This window comes from Stomoxys calcitrans, chromosome 1 (genome assembly GCF_963082655.1).
Source record: "Stomoxys calcitrans chromosome 1, idStoCalc2.1, whole genome shotgun sequence".
Taxonomy (NCBI): Eukaryota; Metazoa; Arthropoda; class Insecta; order Diptera; family Muscidae; genus Stomoxys; species Stomoxys calcitrans.
The window spans coordinates 1,165,291-1,189,274 of NC_081552.1; the positions used below are offsets into that span (position 1 = coordinate 1,165,291).

The 23,984-nt window shown below is 38.1% G+C and overlaps 1 protein-coding gene across 3 annotated transcripts in view; it reads left to right on the forward strand.

Moving 5' to 3' along the window:
• LOC106096169 (receptor-type guanylate cyclase Gyc76C) overlaps nucleotides 1-23,984 on the forward strand; it is a 102,471-nt gene that overhangs the window by 41,610 nt on the left and 36,877 nt on the right. For all 3 annotated transcript variants that reach the window (XM_059362056.1, XM_059362123.1, XM_059362086.1), the window contains exon 2: nucleotides 14,847-14,945. The gene's annotated coding sequence lies outside the window, so the exon portion shown is untranslated. The remainder of the gene's footprint in view (nucleotides 1-14,846; nucleotides 14,946-23,984) is intronic.

The window sequence follows — 23,984 nt, forward strand, 5'->3', positions numbered from 1 at the left end:
CGTTTTCTCCCGATACTTCTTCTTCATCTGGCGCGTTGCTACTGATTGCAGAGTTGCTCTATATGCCGCATTCTTGGCTTCAGTAGCATCTCGACACTCTTGGTCGTACCATGGGTTGCTTGAAGGAGCCTTCCGGTACCCATGTACGGATTTCGCGACATTTTCCATGGAGTGGGCAATAGTTTGCCACTGCGCCATTATATCATCGGAACAAGGAGTGCTTTCTTCAAGCAGTTGGTTCAAGCAGTTGGGAGTATGCCGCTGCCATGGACCAAAATGTCTTCCTTCCCTATCTTCACATTAAAATCTCCTAGAACGATTTAAATATCATATTGTCTCTCAAGGCGTTCCTAGAAAATATCCTTGGTCTGCTCGTCTTTGTCTTCCATCGGGGCATGGGCACAAATAAGGCTGATGTTGAAGAATTGCCTTTTATGCGGGTAGCCTCTCATCCACCGGAGTAAAGCTGGGGACAAGGTGTTTCAGACTCCGATTAACCACAAATCCACAGCCAAATTCATGCCTCGTGTTATGGCAGGGTATAGTTCGTCACCGTTTGGTGTTGTAGTAACGCCATTCCCAGTCCATCGCACTTCCTGTAAGGCGGTAACTTCCGCCAGCGCGTATACTGCACCTTCTCTATAAAGAGTGCGGACATTCCAGGTGCAGATCCGCAAATCATGGTCCTTTGTTCGTTTGAGTGGATAGTCAACGTTGGGGGGCGGGGGTCCGTTTTTACTATTCCTTTATTTCTCATAGTAGTTCTCATAGTTTTCCAGGTTACTGGCCCAGCGCCCCAACCGGGGTTACTGGTCTAGCACCCCAACCGGCGGGTTACTGGCCCCGCGCCCCAACCGCATGGGTTTTGTAGGATTGCACATGTATCCCTCGTTGTGACGAGCCGCTTGTTCCAAGATCCGACGCTCGCTTCCAGCCGCTCCTAACCTGGGAACAGACGCTGATGTTGGCCATTGGTTATTTGAAGGCCAACAACTCGCCTTGTCATCTCGAGTATCTTTGGCACTCAGTATTTAATTGAGAGCCAGTGCCACCTGACTCCTCGCTGAGACTCTCCTCTCGAAAATTGCTGACTGCCCGCGGCCGCATTTGCAGCTACTCCGCATAAAGACGGAGCTTTCCACCATCCGCAACCTGTGGACGGTAGCCGGTAGCTTTCAGCTAAGCTTCCTGTGATAACGATTGACACACAAGTCGGAGCTCAAAGTTCCAGCCTGTGTGGTGCTCATAGTTATCCCGTATCGGCCCACCTCCATCACCGGAATTTAATCCTTTTGAAACCCTTGGAAAATTGCAGAAATCAACCGAGAAAATTTCAAAATCAAAGAAGGTTTATTGGTAGCCGGAAAAATAGCCTGAAAAAGAAATATCAGTTACAAAATTGTTGTCTTGTTGTGTAGGCTCCCAACAGATATGCATGCAACCAACAACAAAATTGCAAGTGCCACACAAAGCCGAGTCTTTAGAAATTGGCTGACCAACATGCCGAGTAGGCCACGCACATCACATCACACCACACAACAACACCCTCACCTACTATAAATAGTGATACTCTTTCTCTCGCACTTTGTTTCTCTAACTCTCACCACTAATACTCTTACCCAAGGCCTTGCATTCACACCCATAATGAATGCTTTGGAAAATAACCAACAACAATTTGCTGTGTTAATGCTTCTTCTTCTTTTATTGAAAGTTAATTCCTCATATTCATGGCTTTTCTTGAAGGAAAATTAATTTTCATATATATTCGTCGCTCCTCTGGAAAATATCTTTCGACTGGTTTGGCCGTAATATGTACCACAAAATCGCCTTTATAAAACCCTTGGCCGTTTAAGTCATAGCCGCAAAGATTTGATAACTTTTTTTAAAGGTAGCGGAACTAACTAACCAGAAGTATTCATATAAAATTTCGCAAGGTTAGCCATTTTCAGTCCAAAGTTAGAATACTTTAGAAAATGTCGAAAGGCTGATGATTGCATCAAAGCCTTTAGGTAAATCAATCTTATTAGACCATTTTGGGAAAATCAACGATTTGCTTGATTTCTACGTTCGTAGAAGAGGTCATAGCCAATTAAAGTTCTTAAGCAAGATCGTGTGCTTTTTGGAATTTGTAAGGTCGAACCTTGAGCTCATTTTTCAATATATGATGCATCCTTTCACGGGATAGTTATAGATCTTTAGCCATTTGATTTGCACTACCAGAGTTTGGTCACTTTGAGGGGTGTGAGTTCGCTAACAATAGCGGGTTGTGATTTTGCAGCCAAAAATAACGCAATGCCAATGTAACGCATAAAATCCATCACGAATACCTTTTTTTAATAACTCGATAGGAAATGCTTTTGGTTAAAATCGATATCATCATGTAGATGTCTAGTTTGACAGATACACCAGTGTGAATTTGGTAACACTTCGTGGCAGTGTCTGAGATGTGGTTTTGTTTTAACCTGCCAACTTATGCTTGTGCCGTTTGGTACTTATTACCGAACTGGTATTAGTTTTAATACCGATCTGTCATTGGTTTTAGTACCAAAACGATTCGATTTTTTATCTTAATAATTATATAAATAAATAATGTTACACCGTGATAAACCTCAATTCTTTATTTTCAGCAATTGATTCCATATCCATCGATTCCCAGAAGTGGTTTTCGTATGAATACACCATACAAGGGACTATCATGGTTTTGATTTAGAATGTCCTCTTCCGCTTTCGAGTATTTGAGCAGGTTGTTAAGCACTCAAATTGTATTAAAACATTTTATTTATTTGTTTAACAAATAAACAACACATGTGACGCCGTCAATTCTTAATAGCCTCCTTTGATGCCAAATGGTATTAAAAATCTTTGCCAAGGACGCGAACAAAATAATACCAAGCATAGGGTTTTGATCACCAGTGTATTCTTTTTCGAATATAGAAAGCAAAACACTCTGAGGATTGCCAAAAGTCTCACTCCCTAAATGCGGCACAAGTTTGCATTCGAATGTTTGCGCTTTATTGCAGATTGCTGACTTTTGACGAATTTTTCCCCAAAACATCTCATCTAACTCGAGGTAGAATGTTTCTGAAAACATATCTTTCCAATGGTGTAAGTGCTGTATCAACCGTATTTTAAACAAATTTTAAGTATCTTTCTGACAACTTTTAACTCTTTAAAAAAACATTTTGCATAACTCCCAGTTAGTAAAATACAATGGCAATTTGTCATGATAATCTCTTCCAATTTGTTTTACTGTGTAAAGCGTTACACAAAGGAGCAGCATGCACGTGAATGAGACGAACGAGTGTGTGTGTGCGTGTGTGTGTGTATTTGCATTTCCGCTTTCAATTCGTCTCCTTTTGTTATAGGGAAATGGCAGATTGGTTTGGCGTAAGGATGTACGTACTCACACATCGTTGACTTGCAAGCGCAAACATTATAATACCACCGAATGCGATATGTGAGTGATTTGTGTACATATGCAAACATGAGTACATTAGGTTGTGCTGTATAAAAACCATTAGCAAAGTAGGTTAGGTAAAAAACAACTGTGCTGGGAGATTTAGCCCTTTTCTTGAACTAAGCCCGTTGTTGGGTTGTTATGTGCTCCCACAATTGCAAAACATTCAAATTCCTTTCTATGCCCTTAACCCATTTTAGAACGCAACCCCCTCTTGTAGTGTAATCGCTTTGAAACTTTACATAGAAGAAACTTTCGGTTCCTTGACAAACAAATAGTTGCCGAGAAATCGGGGTTGGAAAAAAGATAGGACAGAAAAAAAATGTTTCCTTGGCTTTCGGTTTTTATGTTATTCTGTAGTCAGAGCAATTGTTTTCCCAGTAAAAGTTTGTAACATACAGTCAATATATATTCATTTAAATTTAAGTCACTGATGCGAAAACGCAACACCTGTCGAAAATGGGTTTACTTAGGTCAATTCTGTTATAAAATACAAAACCAATACATCAACAAACTTATTCATTGGCCACAAATGGAACGATAAGTAAAATTATCTTGTGAAAAAAGTCGGTACTATGTGTATGACAATTTTGAAGATCTTTTCATTGATAAATTCATGGAAGTATATATGCCGATGATATCCGTACGAGTCCACGGCGATTGAACAAATCATTTATAAATAGAAAAAACGAAAACTAAATTAATCAGATTTAAACCGTATCCTGGCCATAATTTGGACTTTACCATTACTGTGGATGAAGAAATTTATAAAGAAAGTCAATGTTGTCAAATATTTGGGTCAAATCTTAAGTGGAATCATCACATGAATCGGCTAAAGTTGAAAAATCTCCAGCACTTGGGATTTATCAAACATAAATACAGAGTAATCTTTACTATGTGGCTGTGATCTATGCATACAGAGAAACACAGGCGAGTTAAAATCGTTGCAAAGGCTTCAAAATAATACTCTGAAGACTGCAGCAAACTTACCAGTACTTTATCCCACCGTTGTACGAGTATTATACGAAAATGTTTTTTCAGCTATATTGCCAATACATGGAATTTCTAAGTTGCAACTTCTATTAAACGTCTATAGCTTACAATTTTTGCCCAAAAAATTGTGTAAAAACTGCAAACAAAATTTGACTTCATTATCAACGAAAATCGATTATCCGTAATGCCTCCTGTCCCGAGCTTTCCAGATAATCGAGGTCCGACTGTTATTGATTATTTTTTTTTTTTATTTGCCAACATGTCTCCATTATGCCTAACAGCGCTGAGGCGTTTATTAAAATGAAGTGTTTGCTGTGTAACGTATAAATAAAAAAAATTATTTGTGGCGTTTTTTTAGTGCGGTGTTTTTTTTTTTATTTTTATTGTACGAGGGCGTACGTCCTGTAGCCGAGTTAGTAGCGTGCTCGGATTACCAGTGCTTGGATCGTGAATTTTATTTTCACCAGATACCAGGTCTGTCGCAACTTTGGTGTTACAAGGTATTAAAATAGTCTGAGCATGCTTAAAAAATAGACTGAAACTCAATCCTCACTTGACCGTTGTACATACGACCATTTTTTTCTGCCGCAAAAAAATAGTAAAGCAAATCTTTGAAAACATTTTCATTTGTTCTTCACAGCGTGGAAATGTGATATTCATTAAAAGCGTGCACGGGAAGTTTTTTTGATTTGAGACAACATGAGTTTAAATCGAACAATTGTTAGCAACTATAGATCTGACATTTTTGTTTTTTATATAAAAACTAAATTCGCTGCACCTACTTTTACTTTATATAGAACAAAATTATCCTTTGAATATTTATTTTCGACAATTAAAGAGCTTTCAGTGAAATATCATGGTACGAAAATAAGTGCCTTTATCTGAGATCCATTTGATCTTTATTGGACTACGAATTTTACTCGAATGGATTGGTTTGGATGTAAGGTGTACTCCATTCTTAAAAGACTTTATTTCAGCCCAATATTCTCATTAAGGAGAGTTTATAGAGTGACACTTGACCCCAAAATTGGCTATAAAATTTGTTTTCTAATCTGAAATATCTTTCATTTAAACCACTTATTGGTATGGTCAAATCATGGTCCCACATTGTCCCAAATACCATTATCTGAGCCCCATATTGGGAAAGGGGTAGACCCCAGAAAATTTGTCCTGAATGTTGGTATCATCAATTTCGTGCTCTACTCCCCAATACCTTGCATTTGAGCCCCACATCCACATGGTCTGTAAATATGCCCGATTTAGGGATGTTTGGGGTGTAGGGTGCCCCACCCCCCCAAACATTTAGCCCTGAAAATATATCAGCATCTCTATTCTCATATTTCGATACATCATTTATTTGAACCCCATATTGCCATGGGTCTCGAAATTCGATATCAAATTCGTTTTATAATCTCAAATACCTTCCATTTAAACCCCTTATTGCAAATGTCAGCAAATATATCCGGCTTGGGATATGGACCCTAAAAGCTATCAGTATCGAGCTCTACTGTCTTGAAAACCCAAATTGTTTTGGCGAGCTACTACGTCCTACTTAGGGGTTTTTATGGTGTTGGGACGTTCCTTAGTTGGTATCAGATTCGTGATATACTCCCAAATACCTTTCATTTGAGACCCATATTTACATAGTCGGCAAACATGACTGGTTTGGGGGATGGGGCGGCTACTCAGTGACTCGGCCTTGAAAATATATATATTAGATTCGTGCCCCACTCTAAAAAACCTCTTATTTGACTCCCATAGTGCAATGGTCTATATTTGGGTGGCGTTATGGGGGTGGGGTGCCCCCATAGAAACTTTTTCTCGAATATTGATATCAGATTCGAGCTTAACTCCCAAGGCCCTTTCATTTGAGCCCCATATTGATATGGTCGTAAATTTGTCCTCTTTGGGGCATGTTTTTGAGGAGGGGCGGTCCCCAAACACTTGGTCCCACATTTGGATTTCAGATTCGTATTCTACACTCAAATAGCTTTTATTTAAGCCCCATATTGCCATGGTCAGTAAATAAGTCCTGTTTGGGGGTGTTTTGCGGAAGGGGTGGACCCCCAGAAGCTTGGTCTCACTTTTGAATATCAGATTCGTATTCCACTCGCAAATACCTTTCATTTGAGTCCCCTATTGCCATGGTCGGTAAATATGCCCGATTTAGAGATGTTTTGGGGGTTGGGTTGGTCCTCCAAACACTCGGTCCGACAATTGGATATCAGATACGTTTTTTAATCCTAAATACCTTAGTTGATTGGTATATATATATATATATGTTTGGTAGGTTTGGGGGTGGGGCGATCCCCCATCTTAAATTTGTATATCGAATTTTTGTTTTTAGGTTAATATAAGAGAGCACACAAAATTTCGATTAAATCGCACCACCCATCTCCGAGATCTGGCGTTTCTGAAAATTAGGGTAAGAGGGAGGGTCCGCCCCCCTTCAGATATCAAAAACGGTTCAGCCGTTTTTGGGTCTATATGGGTCAAACAGACCGACAAACAAGCACAAATTGATTTTTATATATAAGCTGTTGGTGGTGGAACATTTGATGGAGTTGCCAAATAGTATTTTGCTTGTAAATAGGGTTTTTTTTTTAAGCCAAAAACAGAAATGAGAGTAGACTTCACTTTGTGAAACAACGTTTTGAGAAAAATTCCACTTAATACCCATCTTTAAGTGAATTTTGAAAAATTTTTACTTTCCGAGTTCACATCCGCGTTCTTACCAATACTGACTACTAGCTGACTGACGACGATTAGTTAATGAAAATCCCATAAAAGGAGATGTTTGATGCACCTTGCCTCAAAATTTCAGGCGTATGTAATTGCTAATAACGATTACAAAAATAGGGCCTATGTCAAGTCTTTTACTTCTGTTAAGTAACAAAAGATCGAGTTAAGCCCTTTTTATATTAAGCCATCGACATATAGCTCATACTCTCTGCCAAATGGAAGAGACCCAGGAGGTAAACAAAGCAAACGAATATCTTTTCATGTAACAAAGCAAGGTAAACGAAATATTTTTAATTAAAAAAAAGTTTTGAGTTTTCGCTCAAAATGTCCATCCCTTAACGCAGACGAAGTTCTGGAAGGTTTCACCATAAACGAATTAACTTCAACTTCAAATAGCGGCAAATTTATGACCAACGTTTATGACCGCATGCAAAAAAAAAGATTTGTTTGTTGCAAAGAAATTCCGTTTAATTTTTTGGGTGTAGCTAGGACCTCTCTCTCCCAAAGCTGGGCATAGGGAAATACTGTGAGTAAGCGGGAAGGGGTGGGCTCTCCGTACTGTTTTTCCTCAAATAATGCGAATCCTTGCAATACATCTGTGACTTTACCACCCCGTTTGTTATCGTCCTTATGGTCATGGATTCGATTACCGACGTTAGTTCTACCACTAATCGGCTAATCGGAGCCCCAATAATTGTCAGGTGTTGGGAAAAAATGCTGTAGAAAACGCCGATAATAACCGGTATTTCATACAAACGGAGTGTTGCATTTGAATTTCGATGGAGATTTGCTGCAAATCTCCCTAAATAAGTAGATTTGCTCACACTGAAAATATATGGGAAACCTCGTTGCAAACACACAAGATTATCCAAATCTTGTCGCAAATCTTGTAAACATGGTTTTAAAAGCCCACATCCATTTGTCTATTGATTTTTATACCCTACACCACAACTGTGGTACCGGGTATTATAAGTTTGTGCATTTGTTTGCAACGCTAAGAAGGAGAAGAGCTAGACGCATTGATAAGTATACCGATCGGCTTAAAATCACTTCCTGATTCGATTTAGCTATGTCCGTCTGTTCGTCCTTCTGTCTGTCTGTTCTACATGGACCTTGTGATCAAGGTGCAGGTCGCATTTATTGTCCGATTTTCATGAATTTTGCATATATCATTTCTTTGGCCCAAGTACGAACGGTATTGATTTTGAAAAAAAATCGGTTCCGATTTAGATATAGCTCTCATATATATCTTTCATCCGATATGGCTTTTTAAGGCTGTAGAAGGCACAATTTTGGTCCGATCTTTACAAAATTTGTCATGAGGTGGTTTTCTTTAAGTCTACATATGTGTACAAAATTTCATAAAAATCGGTTCAGATTTAGATAAAGCTCTAATATATTTAGATAGGTCTCCCATACATATCTTTCATCCGATATGGACTTTTTAATTCTGTAAAAGCCACAATTTTAGTCCGATCTTTACACAATTTGGCATGCGGTGATTTATTTGATGTCTACGTAAGTGTGCAAAATTTCATAAAAATCGGTCCAGATCTAGATATAGCTCCAATAAATGTCTTTCCTTCAATATGGAGTTTGAACTCTGTAGGAGCTGCAATTTTGGTCCGATGTTTAAAAAAATTAGCACGAGGTGTTGTGTTTGACGTTTTCATATGTGTGCAGAATTTCGTCAAAATAAGTCCAGATTTAGATATAGCTCCCATATATATATATATATTTCATCCGATATGGAGTTTTCAGGCTGTAGCAGCCCCAATTTGGTCAGGTGCAAAAAAATTTAGCATGAGACGTTTTATTCGGCGTCACAACCCGTGCGCCAATTTAAACCGGTTCTGATTTAGATATAGCTTCCATATATATATATATATATATGTCATCCGATTTGGAGTTTTAAGGCGGTAGCCTTAAATAATTTTAGTCCGATCTTAACAAGATTTAGCACGAGGTGTTGAATTTGACGTCTCAATACGTGTGCAAAGTTTCCAAAAATTCGGTTTAGATATTACTGCCATATATATTTTTTATCCGATATGTCAATATTTCAATAGGTATGCAGAATTAAAGATAAGTTTTAAGTAGCACGTATGCAAGTTGGCGAAGGGTATTAAATAGTCGGCCCCGCCCGACTTTTGCCTTTCCTTACTGATTATTTTTTTTCCAAAGAATCGCGATAACCGAATTACGTTACATTCTATTCAGTTGTTCTTGGTACTGTTTTCTTCAATATTCTCGGTACATATCGGTGTTCATCCAGGTGTTTATTGTATTTAACGACCAATGTTATTACGCGTGAATGATTTCCTCTTTGTGTTTAACATCCAGCCAAAAAATATAATTACCTTTATTTTTCTTTATTTTATTTCACTTTAATTTCCATTTGCCCTCATGGTGCCGTTAGCTTGGCAACATGGGTAGCAATATTCATCCTGTGATTGAGGAGTCAATGCAGCTCTTTTGGTCAATAGGTCATTCATTTCCGAATTGCTTTACACATCAAGCCAACTCTTAACGCATTGTAGATGGTACTTCTCATTCAAGTGTATTTGAGCAGATACGACAAAAAAAAAAGGAATGGCTAGTGGGCTGGATGGCTTTCTCATCTTTTTCGCTAAATGTTTCTTCATCTGAATGCTGCACTCAATTAGATTTTATATTTGTGTCGCCGTGCAATCAGTGTTTCGGGTTGCATTGCCATTTATTTCATCCTCTGTGTAACTGAGCTAAATAAAAAAATTCGTATATACTGCGATAACAAGTTTGCTTTTATTTGCTGCATTACGGATGATGATGATGTCAATCCGGATGGTCCGGTCGCCAGGGTCTTTTAGTTGGCTCTACCTTCAAATTTTCAGAACATGGTTATTTTAACTTTATTTTATTTACTACGATTTAAAAAATTACAATACACATTAGAGAACTAAGCACTAGCGACTAAAGCTGCCGGCTTAACGTTGATCCATATACAGATATGGTTATATATGCACAAAGTAAAATGGATTATTTAAGGATTGTGGTGCAGGTTTAACGATTTCAAAATATCATAGAAGCTGCACATATATCGTTGTGTTGGATGTTGCAAGATCGATGCTATGTCCGTTGTATGGAACGAGTTCTGTCGAGCCGACTGAAGCTGGAGGCATTCTAGGAGCAGGTGTTTTATTGATATAGTGGATAGCCTGCAGAATTCACAAGATGGTGGTGGATCCTTTTTTAGAATGTAAGAATGAGTATGTTTGGTATGTGTAAGGCGGCGAAGACAGATAAAACATTTGTTTGCTGCCACAGTTGTTGAGGGTGACAGATGCAAGGGTTTCCGATCAGAATTGTATCTGTTGTACAGATGGTCGTAGTAGGTCCATTCGCCATTTTGCATCTTTCGGTCAAGTCTGGATGAAAGTTTTAAAGTGTAATTCTTCGAGCAGGGTATAAACGTATATGTTGGGAAATGTCCAAATCTTTGTCCAGTTATGCCAACGTGGCTGGGAACTCACATAGGTTTCACATGGCTTTTTGTGTCAAGCAGTTGTTGTTGAATGGACATTATTATTATTTCATATTTATTCCAGCCATTTGTGCATGCTTCTAAAATTAATCGGCTATCGGACTTCATCGGGCTTCAGCTTCAAACATTGATGAATAATCTGTAAGAATTGCTGCAGAGAGTAAGTCTCCATTTTCGGATACCACAGCGAATGATGTGTTGGATGTTGGTTTGGTAACTGTCGTTTTAACTTTAAATTTGACTAGCTCTTTGGTAAGTTATATGAAAATGCCATTATTGTCTAAGCGAAATGTCTAGATTTTTATGTATGGTAGCTTTAACGAAATCTGACCAGACTTCGATAAAATTTTAAGCATAAATAGCTCCATTTTGTGTGTGTTTGTTGGATTTTTTTCCAATCAAATCAAAGCTAACGGTTTTTTCTTGGTCTTGAGATTTTCGCTATGATTGCGAACCAAGGAAGACAATCTTCAAATTAAAGATGTTATCTTTAAATTTAGCTCGCTATATGCTAACGAACACAACCGTCCGATATGAATTTCTATCGCTGACTGATTCTCATTCTACTTCACAGATGACTCTCAATATCTTATGTTAAGAAAAAAAAAATCGATTATTGAATTTAGAATCTTAAATTTAACCATTTAGAGAAGCTCCTATTTTTTAAGGCGTTTGTATACCTGACTTTAACTAAGGTGCTACGTTCTCCTTATCCCAAGATCAACATCTTATTTGATTTTGATTTAGAATGTTGTTTTTAACAATAAGACGCAAAGTTAAGTCAAGGTTATTGAGATAAAAATTCTTTAGTATCAAGTACAAGATCTTTCACCAAAGGAATTCTTTCCTTAAAAAATAAAAAAAAAATTTCCATTTTTAAATTAAGTTTCTCATCTTTGGCCATCTAAAGTAAGACAAACATTTTTTCAATATGAATACCATAAGCCATAGAACGATCTGCCGTTTTAAGGGCTCAGGGAAGGCAGGACCGTATGCCATGCGGCTTCTCGAAGGGGGATCTAGGGCTTGTGTTTTGCATCAGGGATATTCTTGACCCATCTTTGATAAGTGGTTACCAGCATGCCTAGACCAAGGGTCGGTCGATTTTAAGGACATTTTGTATGCCAACAACACAAAATTGGTATAAATTTTTGGGTCAAATAACCTGGGGGGACGTCCCATCCCAAAACCCACCCGCATGGTCATGTTTATCGATTGAGACAATATTCAATGCGCGTAGCTATCCACGTTTCATATCTTCAATTAACTCAAAACAGTTTCCCCGGGGCGGTCGCTTGAGTAAACTGAGCAGCCAAGAGTCACACGGAGCTAAATCAGGCGAATACGTTGGTTGTGGAACGATATTGGTTGAATTTTAGACGAACAACTCACGAAAGATTCGACGCAAATCAAGAATGTTGAGTGATCTTGAAATTAATCGTGATTTCAATATTTTAAGGCCTAAATGGTTTTCATGGTTTTCACTGATATCGTTTGATTCGGTAATCAAACGATATCAGTAAGGTATCTGACTGACGCTTTTGCCAACCTTAACAAAATTTTAGAGGGCCGAGAGGGCAATTTTAGGCACACAAATGGGCGCAGGGACACCTGGATTTGGATAACACCTCAGCCATCTTCTTCTTATATATAAAAATCTATTTGTGTTTGTTTGTCGGTTTGTTTGATTGTATGTTTGTTTGTGCGTTCCTTATAGACTCAAAAACGGCTGAACCGATTTTCTTGATATTTTCACGGTGCCTAATGATCCCGTGGTGAAAATAGGGTACTACATTTTTTGATATCTGATTTTACCCTAATTTCAGAAACGCCAGATCTCGGTGAGGGATGGTGCGATTTAAGCGAAATTTTGTGTGCTTTCTTATAATAACCTAAAAAATAAAAAGTATCCAAATTTTGGATGGGGTACCTAAGGGGGCAGCCCCACCTACTAAACCTACCAAATATTTATATAGGCCACTCATGACAATATGGGATTCAAATGAAAGGTATTTGAGAGTAGAAAACGTATCTGTTATCCAATTGCCGGACTAAATGTTTGGAGGACCACCCCAACCCACAAAACTCCCCTAAATCGGACATATATACTGACCTTGGCAATATGGGACTCAAATGAGAGGTATTTGCGAGTAGAATACGAATTTGGTATTCAAATGTGGGACCAAGTTTCTGGGGGTGCACCCCTTCCGCAAAACATCCCCCAAACAGGACTTATTTACCGATCATGGCAATATGGGGCTCAAATAGAAGATATTTAAGTGTAGAATACGAATCTGATATCCAAATGAGGGGCGGCCGCCCTCAAACGGCCCAAAAACAACTCCCAAAGAGGGCAAATTTACTACAATAGCAATATGGGGCTCAAATGAAAGCTCTTTGGGAGTAAAGCACGAATCTGATATCAATATTCGGGAAAGAGTGAGGTCACCCCACCACCATAACACCACCCATATAGGACGTTTTTTCTGACCATTCCAATATGGGGTTGTAATAAAAAGTATTTTTGAGTAGAACACGAATCGGATATATATTTTCAATGCCAAATCACTGAACGGCCGCCCCATCCCCCCGAAACCGGTCATGTTCGCCGACTATGGAAATATGGGGCCCAAATGAAATGTATTTGGGAGTAGACCACGAATCTGATATCAACTGCCTAGGGGGCGTCCCATCCGCATAACAACGCCCAAATAGGACGTATTTGCTCACCATGACAATTTTGGGTCTTAAAGGGAGTGAATCGCGATATTGATAGCTTTTAGGGCCCATACCCCAAAACCGGTCATATTTGCTGACTTTTGCAAAAAGGAGTTTAAGTAAAAGGTATTTGAGATTAAAAACGAATTTGATATCAAATTTTGAAGCTAATGTCAATATGGGGTTTAAATAAATGATATTTGAGAGTAGAGCACGATGCTGATATATTTGGGGGACCACCCCACTTCCCAAAACAGCCCTAATCGGGCATATTTACCAACCATGTCAATATGGGGCTCAAATGAAAGGTGTTGGGGAGAGTAGTACGAAATTGATACTATCGGTACCAGTTTTCTGGAGGTCTACCTCCAGAAACAACTATTATTTACTGACCATCGCAATATGGGGCTCAAATAAAGGTATTTGGGAGTAGAATACGAATCTGATATCCAAATTGGGGCACTGCTCCTTTCCCAAAACATCCCCCAAAGAGTACACATTTTGGGGTCGAATGTTTGAGGACGCCTCATCCCATACATAAACTCCCCTTATAACAATGGCAATATGGGGTTTAGATAAATGGTATTTGAGAGAAGAGCACGATGTTGATTTTTTTTTTCAGGGCCAAGTATCTAAGGTATCCAAGTATCTATCATCATGACAATATCGAGCTGAAATAAAGACTTTTGATAATGGAGTATTCCGAGCGAATTCATAGACCAATAAATATCATATGGGATTCAGATAAAGGCATTTATATTGCTATACTTTTGCAATATACGTATATTATTTTCGTAGCATGGTATTTCACTTTAAGCTCCTTGATTGTCGAAAATAGATATTCAAAGAATAATTTTGTTCCACATAAAGTAAAAGAAGGCGCAGCGGAGCGGGCCCGTTTCAGATAGTAACCATATAAAATTTCGTGAATGGCAGACTTGCACTATTTTCTTTCCCCACCTATTGTGTGACGGTCGATTGTTATGCATTCAGCATTCACTGCGATTTGTGAACAAACTTGTGAAATATTTGTATGGCTTTAGCGATCCCTTGTGCCAGCATTGTATGAAATTCCTGCAACAATCCTGATAGGTGACTTTATATTTTTTACACATATTGAAATGTTTTCATCCGTTTATCATGGCGAGCCTAGTCATTTCTATTTTCTCGACTTTCTTTGAAGGGATTATTTCACTAGTGAACATTCACTATATGATACACTCAGCATTTGAGGTACTTTTGCGTAGTTAATCGAATTTTTACACAAAATGTGATGCAACACTTTTTCTATCAAAAATGAATCTGGTAGTTGAAACATTTTATCCAATTACCCACCACAATGTTCCTTAATCAACGCCCTAATTTAATTTATCACTCATAGTTTTTTTTTACTTTTTTATCTATCCTTTTCAGTTATGGATAAATGAAATCGGAAGCAATTCGTCTTTTTGTAAAAAAATCCAATTGCCAAAGCAGCTGTTCCCTCCATATTAGCAATAACACTACCAACATGTAAGTAGTAAATAAAAATTTCTATCCATATGAATGTACATTCACAGCACCCAAGGCAACACTCGCATTGCAAACAGGAATGAAATCAGGGCGCCGTCTAGATTTGCTTTCACATGCTCCTGTATAAAGGACAGACTGACATAAAGGGTTTATGGCGCGAGAAGTATTATTGATTTTTTTAATTAATCTGGGTCAGAGGGATATATGGCACCGAAAAAAATTATGTCTTTAAACTAAAGATTTGTTGAGCTAATTTCGAAAATGCCCAATTTTGCAAATGTTTGATGAAAAAAAAAATCCTCGGCACAAGATTTTGACTCGTCATTAGGGAACTTTGCGTCTGAAGACAAATATCGTTTAGAGAAGATAGCATCGAAGAAATGCAGGAAAAAGTTAGGATTGTGCCAGAAACAGAAAAACAAGTAGGTGTGTCCTTAAACAATTGCATTTCAACAGTTGAGATGTTAGTTAAAAATTAAATTTTTCGAGGAAAAGAAATTCAGAGTCATGTGTGAAACAAAAGTAGATTCAGTTTCAGATTCGAGCAAAATTGTATTTAAAGAAGGCTTTCTTCTTTGGCCGACATTAGTATCCAAAATCTTGCGATCAATCCATATTTTTTGTGTGCATTAAAGAAAGTAAAATAAATTTGGGTTAGATGGCAGTCTGCCATCAGACTCACTTAGACGTTTTCGTCCATTGTGATATGATACCACAGGAACCGAAGAAGGAAGATGCCTTCTAGCTGAACCATTCAGATCGCTTTGCAAATTCCAACAACTTGCTAATGTCCACATCCGCTAAATCAGATAAGTTCTCAAAGAAATGAGAACCTAAAGTGCTGGACACACACATGCAGCAGATGTTCTATAGTCTCTTCTTCCTTAACGTCCGCACAGCTTCGGCAAAAAGTCGTTACTGGTAACCTTCAGACTGTCAGCATGTTTTCCGCTCAGACGGTGACCTGTCATGACGGACACAATGACTGAGACGTCTGTTCTAGCCAGCGACAGCGAAGTCTAGATTAGGCCACATAATTTGGGAATGCTCACAGGCCCCCCTTTGTGACCATCTATCATTCCTTGCCCTTAGCGCCTGATCCTAAAGACTTAGCTTACATGTCGCTAGAGGCATACCCACTAGAGCTGGCAAACTATCGATAATCGCAACATTCGATAGTTTTAATAATAAATATCGATTTTATCGATACTATCGTCAATTTCCCATCACCTTCATTTCAAACGAAAATGAGAAGTAAAAATCTGGAGATCAACTGACAATAAAGTCAGTTGGAAGTCATGAATATATAGACGCAAATTATCTTAACGGATACATTCCGTGTCGCATCACTTATTTTTTGTTCAATTTTGCTCAATTTTTGAAAAAATATCAATCGATATTCTGTTAAAAAAATGAAATATCGATGATGCCATCGATATTTTGCCAGTTCTAATACCCACAGAATCCAGTTCCCCTAGAATATCTAAGGTAGTTCCTAGTCTCGCAAGTTCGTCCGCTGCACAATTCCCTCCGATATATCTGTGGCCCGGCATCCAGAACAAGTGAATATTGAATTGCAGACGACAGCGGTTTTTGAATTCAGAAATACCTTCTCCAGGGATTCAATGGCTGCCTGGCTGTGGTCGGGTGACCTTCTCGATATGACCAGTTCCAGGTTTTCAGAGTACACCCCAAAGCCCACGTCTAGTTTGGAACCATCTGTGTAAAAGTCTATGTAACTTCTATTACCAGGCATATCTCAGTTCCAATCGGTTCTATTAAGAATAGTAGTACAGTACTTTTTATCAAAAAGCGGCTCAGGCCGCTTTTTGATAAAAAGGAACATCGGACATTGTATCAACCAAAGAGAAAACTCCCTTAGCCTCATGGCAGTGGTCGCAGCAATTGCTCTCGCAACAATGTCCAGCAGCATTAGGTGTACCATTAAAGTCAGTGCATGTGATGGTATCGTCCTCAGGGCGGCTGTGATGCACAATCAAGCTGGGAAACTTTCCCCTAACCGCTATTGCCACGTCATCAGCATACACGACCACGTTTGCATCTTTTTCTTACAGAGGCATTAATATTGGGTTGCCCATAAAGTAATTGCGGATTTTTCATATAGTCGGCGTTGACAAATTTTTTTCACAGCTTGTGACTCTGTAATTGCATTCTTTCTTCTGTCAGTTATCAGCTGCTACTTTTAGCTTGCTTTAGAAAAAAAGTGTAAAAAAAGTATATTTGATTAAAGTTCATTCTAAGTTTTATTAAAAATGCATTTACTTTCTTTTAAAAAATCCGCAATTACTTTTTGGGCAACCCAATATATTGTTCATGGCTATGTTCCAAAGTAGAGGTGACAGTACACCTCTTGGAGGTGTTCCACAGAACCCAAGCCTGCCGTAACGCAACTTTTAGTAAGTAAGTTGTTAATAAACTTTCTAAAGATAGAGTTGATGCCTAGAAACTTCAGCTCCTTCATGATTGACCTCGGCTTTACATTATTAAAAGCACGTTCAGTGTCCAAGAATTCTAGCATTGTATATTCCTTGACAACGAGAGGTGGATAGTGCCCTTACTATATGCATGCTATTGCCGAGACAGGCGATCTCTAGATATCCTTGCCCTAAGATATGTTTCTATCCACACACAAATCTTTAGCATAAAGGATGACAGACTAATAGGGCGAAATCGTTCGCTTTCTTATGGTGCTGTTTTCCTGCTTTTGGAATCAAAATGACCTTTGCGTCCCTCCATTCCACAGGTATATACGACATACTCTACTGATACAAGCAGAGAATACCATCTTAAGCCAAGGAGCCCGCCTGTGGGATACAGCATGTAATTCAACCGGTTATACATCATCAGGGGCTGGCGACTTAAAGGAGTCGAAACTTTTTATCGCCAAAGGATTTTCGGCTCAGAGACAATTTCCCCAATAGCCTCTGACGAATGCATACTAGTGAAAACCTCTTCTAGAGCCAAGTTGTATGTTGGAAAGTTTCCCGAAAAATGGATATCAAGAGTAGTCCTAGTATTTCCCACTAGACAATGTCCATACATTCTCTGACTTCTCAATATATTCCACCGTAATATGTCTCGAGGATAGGATCTTCCTTAGCCTAGACACCGAGACCTCAGATGTATCCTCTACGGAGCTGCAGTATTCCATGCAGGATTTGCTCTGAGCCGGTCAGTTAATAGCATTTTTTACAAATCGCCACATTGCAACTTATTATATCCCAGCTGAACAGTGCCCGCTCCTCTACGCCTTATTTACCTCTCTAATATCTTTTTAGGGTGGGGACACTTTCCTCTGAATGTGAATATCGAATTCGTGCTACTGTAGCCTATGTCCGCCTATGATCATGCCATAGTGGCATGATCGGTAAAAAGTTGTGTTTGATGGTGGGGTGGACCCCAGGGTTCCCGAAAATCAATAAATTTCCACCCCAAATAGCTTTTATATAATAGAGAGGTATTGGGGAGTCAGATGGTATTGGGGTGGGGCGGCTCCCCAAACACAACTCTTTATTGTCGCGATTGGTCTATATATCCATTTGGCGGGTTTGGGTGGCACCCGTCTTCAACAATAGAAACCAGATTTTTTTGTGAATGTTAGAGTTCAAAAAATTTCGAACGAATCACATTACCAACAAAGATCTGGTATTTTTGAAATTAGGGTAATGGGAAGTGCTCCCCCCCCGCCCCAGTGTCCACTCCCAAATCCCGTTACTTTGTTTTGGGGCTGGGGCGGCGACCGGCACTTTGTCATGAAAATAGATATCAAATTCGTTCTTTGGTCCCAAATACCGTTGATTTGAGCTCCATATTGCTATAGTCGGAAATAAAGTTCAGTTTTGGGGGTGATTTAGGGCGTACCCCCAAAATTGGATATCAAATTCGTTTTCTACTCTCAAATACCTTTCATTTGAGTCCCATATTGCCATAATGGGTCAATTAACCTATTCGACGTATTTTTAGTACAAAAAGCGCCACCTAGAATTGAACACAAATTTTCATAAAAGTCATAGTCATAATTTTAATCTCTTCCCAAATGTCATTCATTTGGATCCCATATAGCCATGGTCGGCTGATATGCCCATTTGGTGGTATTTGGGGTGGGGCAACCTCCCATTACTTGGACTTAGTTTTTTATGCCATATTTCGAATGGCATCTGTTAAGAGGAGTTTTGGGGTTGGGTCGGCCCGCTGGGTACTTGGACCCAAAATTTAATACAATATTCATTTTCTAGTCTCCAATATCTTTCATTTGATACCCATATTGTGGCTATCAGTCAACTTTTAGTTTTGGGTGGCGTTTTTAGGGTAAGGGGGAGGGTCAGCCACCATCCGATATCTAAAACTGTATAACCTATGTTTCCTTTTTTGATTCTACGGAACGAACAAAAAAACCGAGTCTCATATAGACATGATGGGTCATATGCCCATTTGGGGCGTTTTTTTGGGGGATGGGGTGAGTTCCTACAGTTCGATCTGATTTTGTATGCCAGTTTCGTAATCTACTCCCGAATACCTTTCATTTAAGCCCCATATTGATATGGATGATCAATTTGTCTGCTTTTAGAAGTTTTGGGTTAAGGATGACTTCCTGGGTACTTGGACCCAATTTTTAATACCACATTCGTATTCTACTCTTCAATACCTTTCATTTGATATCCATATTCAAGATAATCGGTTCAACCGTTTTTGAGTCTATGCGGAACAATAAAACAAACCGACAAACAAACACGAATTCATTTTTATATATAAGAAGACTCGATAAGCATCTCACCCCTTTCGTTTATAACTTTCCCATTTAAGCAATGCAAAATAAGAACAAAAATGAAAAATCTTTGAAATTTATTTTTGTGTGTGCGTGTATCTTTTTTTTGTGGGTGCGTGTATTTTTTTTTTTGTGTGTGCGTGTATTTTTTTTTTGTGTATTGAACTTAGCATAACATTTTGATCCTTGAATGTTGAAGACCATAGTAGAAGTAATTTTGTAATTTTTCAGTCCATTCGGATAAGAATTGCGCCTTGTAGGAGCTCAAGAAGCATAATCGGGAGATCGGTTTATGTGGGACCTGTATTAGGCTATAGATCGATTCAGACCATATTGGACACGTATATTAAAGGTCATGGGAGAAGCCGTTGTACAAAATGTCAGCCAAATTGGATAAGAGGCCTTTAGCGGCCTAAGAAGTCAAGATCCCAGATCGGTTTATATGACAGCTATATCAGGTTATGTACCGATTTGCACCATACTTAGTACAGTTGTTGGAAGTCATAACAAAACACCTCGTGCAAAATTTGGAAGTCATAACAAAACACCTCATGCAAAATTTCAACCAAATCGGATAAGAATTGCGCCCTGTGCTGGGTCAAGAAGTCAAGATCTAAGATCGATTTATATGGCAGTTATATCAGAACATGGACCAACCTACCTTCTCTGATAAGTATTTGTGCAAAATTTCATGCGCCCAGCTTTACTCTTTCGAAAGTTAGCGTGCTTTCGACAGGCGGACGGACGGACCGACATCTTAAAATGCCATGACGATGAAGAATATATTGGGTTGCCCAAAAAGTAATTGCGGATTTTTCATATAGTCGGCGTTGACAAATTTTTTTCACAGCTTGTGACTCTGTAACTGCATTCTTTCTTCTGTCAGTTATCAGCTGTTTCTTTTAGCTTGCTTTAGTAAAAAAGTGTAAAAAAGTATATTTGATTAAAGTTCATTCTAAGTTTTATTAAAAATGCATTTACTTTCTTTTAAAAAATCCGCAATTAATTTTTGGGCAACCCAATATATACGTTATGGGGTCTTAGACGAATATTTCGAAGTGTTACAAACGGAATGACGAAATTAGAGTGCCCCCTTCCGATGGTGATACCTTCCACCATAGGATGGTGGGGGGTATACCAATTTCGTCATTCCCTTTGTAACATCTCGAAACATTCGTCTTAACTCCAATTCTAATTGTTTTACATTATTGATTGGAAAGTTTTGTTATCCGTAGTGCTCACCCACATACCCATACCCGCCCACATGATTGTCATTACGACCACGATTGAAGTTAGAAAACCAATGTTTCATTGTCATTTAGGAGGAAGCAAAGTCTATACAACATCTATTTTAAGACATTTTTTTCTCGGTGTATTTTTCACTCAATCAAAAAGCAAAGTGAAATGTATATGCGAATTTGTTTAATAACTAACTCCGTGGAGTATACTGCGATAAGCTGTTGTTTTGTTGTAAAAACTGGTACTAACTCAATATGCAGGAGATTCGAGAAAAAAATCCGCAGTCAATTGGTGTCAAAGGCCAGAATTGGATTACATATCCTTTGATTGAGACATTTCACTTAGTTGGTCTTTATCAGATCGAATTGGGGCTCTTTAAATGTTTTAGTTTCTCATGGAAAGCCAACAACAAACATATCATTTTGACTATTGCAAATGCGTAACCCATTAGATTTTCTTTTTTGATTGCTAGAAATCAATAACAAGAGGCTTTTAATAATGAATATTGGAATTTTTATATCAAATTCAAGTCCAATTTGCCAGTCATGAACAGACACTCAAATTTTGCGTCCAATTTATGGAAATAAAACCATGGACACTGGATTTTCGAGCAATTTGAATGAGATCTTTTCGTTCGGCTCTTTATTGTTTTGCATTTTTATGGCGATAGAATTTGAAAAGCACTTCAAAAAATGTATTCGGCTTTAAAAAAATGATTTGATGGTTTCTTTGTTTATGGCTTCATTTGCATGTGATTGTTTTGTGTCGCTTTAGAATTCATAAATACACACAATGTGTGAGCGATCGATAGATCGATGGCTAGAGATAAAACAAGCGGATAGATACACATAAACATTCCGCAACTCGAAGCCCGTCTCCAAATGGTTCCGGCTAATTGATGAGCTCGTATTTTAGCTACTGAATTAGGTGTCTGTTTGGGTGTTGAATATGCAAACACCCAATTAGCTGAGAGATAAATAACAATACGAGGCAAGGTATTCAAGTTAGAGTTTAAGATCTGGATTAGAGTACACCGAAAAAGATTTTGTCCCTACCTTAAATATTTGCTCCTTTCTGCAACATGTTTAAGAAAACAATTCCTTTGGTGTAAGATATTTGACTTGATGCTAAAGAATTTGCATCCTAAATAGAAGTTTGCAAACGCAAATTTGCCCACGAACATTCCATTAACCCTTTCACTATCGATAAAATTATTTCCCCTTCACAACCTGTTAATTGGCATTAAAATTTTTTTTTTCGAGAATTTATGTAGCAAAATGTTCTCCTGAGAGGACATTGGTAGTCAATCGTACGAAAAATTACCAATGAATGAATTGTAAGAGAATAAAGCAATTGGCTTCAAATTTTGCACAGATACTTCTTTTTGATGTGCGTCATTGGGGATTGGGGAAATGTACCATATCGTTTCATATATGGATATAGCTCCCATATATACCGATTTTGCGTTTGCCCCTGTTCCTTAATGGAATGTTCATGGGCAAAATTTGCAATACACCGATCAACCGATATAATTCTTTCTTAAGCCCCTAGGGGGCGTAATTATTATCTGATTTCGCAGAAATTTTGCAAGTTGACTTTTGTTATGAATTTAATCATACATGCAAAGTATGGTCCAATTCTTACAATAACCCGATATATAACCCAATTTGACATCCTGAGCCTCTCGAGAAAGCAATTTTTATTCGATTTGGATAAAATTTTCCACGATGGCTTTTGTGTTGGTTTCCAACATACACGCCAAGTTTGGTCTACATCGATCTATAAGGGTTTACTAACCTTGTTAAGATTTTACAACCGTTGACTATCGATGTCCACTACCAAGGACATGACTATTTCGAAATACGCTACACTCACATCATGCATTTTACTAAGCAACACTTCTTCTTTCCGGTAAAAATTCATGGTTTATGTATTAGCATTAGCGATCATCACAATTATTCAATGCTAATTTAAGAAAAAACGAAAATGTGGACAGCGTCACGTAAAACTCAAAATTAAACTGACTAAATACGTGTTGAGCTGTCCACCATTGATATGTAAATATTACAGCAATATCGTAAATACACCCAAACAAAATTACAAAAATCATACGATCAATGAACAGTGGACTAATGTCCTCTGTAGAGGTCATCAGTAGTAAAAGGGTTAAGGAAGGGGGGCCAACTTCTCACATAATAATAAGTGCTGTTCGAACCAAATTTTTAAGGTGTATGATAAGGCAGCTCCTTTTAATAGCCGATTCCGAACGACATACCGCAGTTCGACAGCACTTTGAAGAGAAGTTTTTACATGGCATACCTCACAAATGTCGCCACACTGAAAAAATGTTTACCCTAATATAAAAGAGTTTTTGTTTCGTTATATTGAGGAAGCGATTTTGTTCTAAATGACAAGTAAATGCTCCTAATTTTTACTATTTTATGCTAGGTTTTAAAAATTAAGTCATAAACATAAAGATTTATGAACTTTAGTAATATTATATTCAATCTTTATAATCACGTCCTAGGCCTAAGGGTGCATGGCTTTAAGCTAAGTTTTAGGGGCGTTGTATTGCAGTATATTAACTCTAAGATAAAGAAATGGCATTTAAATTGAAGGAGACACCACGACTTTGATTAAAATTCAAAATTAGCATTGATATTAGTAAGAAATTTTTGCAACATTATTTTTAAGATTTCAAAAACACTTCACAAAAGTCAAGTTTTCATAAAATTTTAAGATATTATCGTAATTATGAAGGATGTTTGCAAATATAATAAATACGGATATTCGGAGTGCAATCCCAATATTGATCAAAACATTTCAAGAATTTGAACACAACAAAATTTTGTGTTCAAGATAGGTTTCCAAAACTTAATGTTGTTGGGCACAGTGCACTTTCAATACCAATTTCCAATCAAATCGCATACAAATTTAGTCTTCTACGAGCTTAAAACTGTAGATCGATTTGGTAGCGTTATTCAAATTAAATCGATTCGCATGGTAATGACACG